This window comes from Aplysia californica, unplaced genomic scaffold (genome assembly GCF_000002075.1).
Source record: "Aplysia californica isolate F4 #8 unplaced genomic scaffold, AplCal3.0 scaffold00205, whole genome shotgun sequence".
NCBI lineage: Eukaryota > Metazoa > Mollusca > Gastropoda > Aplysiida > Aplysiidae > Aplysia > Aplysia californica.
The window spans coordinates 334,621-335,849 of NW_004797475.1; the positions used below are offsets into that span (position 1 = coordinate 334,621).

At 45.9% G+C, this 1,229-nt stretch overlaps 1 protein-coding gene across 1 annotated transcript in view; it reads right to left on the reverse strand.

The window, feature by feature from the left end:
- Nucleotides 1-1,151, reverse strand: part of LOC101855259 (tctex1 domain-containing protein 2) — a gene marked incomplete in the record, with an annotated part of 11,615 nt that extends 10,464 nt beyond the window's left edge. Inside the window, 1 exon segment of the mRNA XM_005099191.3 lies at nt 819-1,151.
- Nucleotides 1,152-1,229: the final 78 nt, after the last annotated feature.

Here is a 1,229-nt window from a genome sequence, read left to right on the forward strand (position 1 = left end):
GGGGCTTGTAACCTTTGACATTATAATATCTCCTCAGAAGTATGAATCACAATGACGACTTCTCTTCTATAACATTCCCAAAATATTTTTCGAAAGCTCATAAACTTCCAGCGTGTCTAGCTACGAAGACACGTTCAAATCAAACGATTGGCTATTTCAGAAAGATGGGACGCTTTGAAACGTGAAAGTTCATGGTTCAAATCCGCAAGAGAGGTTAACTATCTTCTTTTTAAATTTTGTCCTTCCGTCCTTTCTGAATCGTGTCTTCCTAATCACCTCAATGTATTGTTGGGGGAAAGGGGGCTGGGATGGGAGAGGTTGGGTCAAGGGAGCTCGACCCCCCCCCCCCCAAACTTCGTCCCACACTTTAACTAGAACAGTCTATTCTGTAGCTAACAGGCCGCTCGCTAACTTGAGTTCGGGTACGGACAGGCCAATCGACATGATAACGGTAAATCATTGCCGTGAGAAAGCAATACTGTCAGACAGTGAGAACATACTACCAGAGATCAGATGGAAACAAAGGAAGTGACAGTCCGGATAGAGGGGGACAGAGAAACATTACTCAAGAACAACATCATAGCCATGATGTAACGAGTGATACAATAAACAAGTGAAAGATGTTGGCTTCTCCCCTCGACACCGAAGGGTAACAGGGGCCGGAAAAAAAGTAAAGTAAAGTGAGATAGACCACAAAAAACAACAGAGACAAAGACAGAAGTACGAAGGCCTCCCTGTGGCCCCTTCCGCCCACCCCGCTAATGTCAACCAAACAAAATGAAAACGCAAAGAGCAATAACAATAAGAAAAAGACTCACCTTGTTCACAGAATCCACCCCATTTCGTCGCCGTTCACCTCTGTGATCCTTGGTCTCACTCCCTACCAACCGACAGCACCACAAGGGACTGGAACCCTATCGATCCACGTCCTCAATAATTGCCAGAACAAAAAGACGGACACTTTCTCCCGAGGGCTCATTCATTGTACTGAGAGAAGGAGAAAAGGAGAGAGAAAGAGAGGTGAGCCAGAGATTAGCGCAGGTTTCTAATAGTTTCTTAAGCTCATAACACTCCAGCTTTGTTTATGAGTCTAGGCTTTTGCTCTCTATGAGAACGCGGGCGATTAACCCAGTGAGGCCTGAACGGGGCCGACGCACGGTGATAGCTTGGACTTGGAGGTCGTAGACCACAATTACCTATTCGCTATGATTGCCATTTCGAAGCCTTCG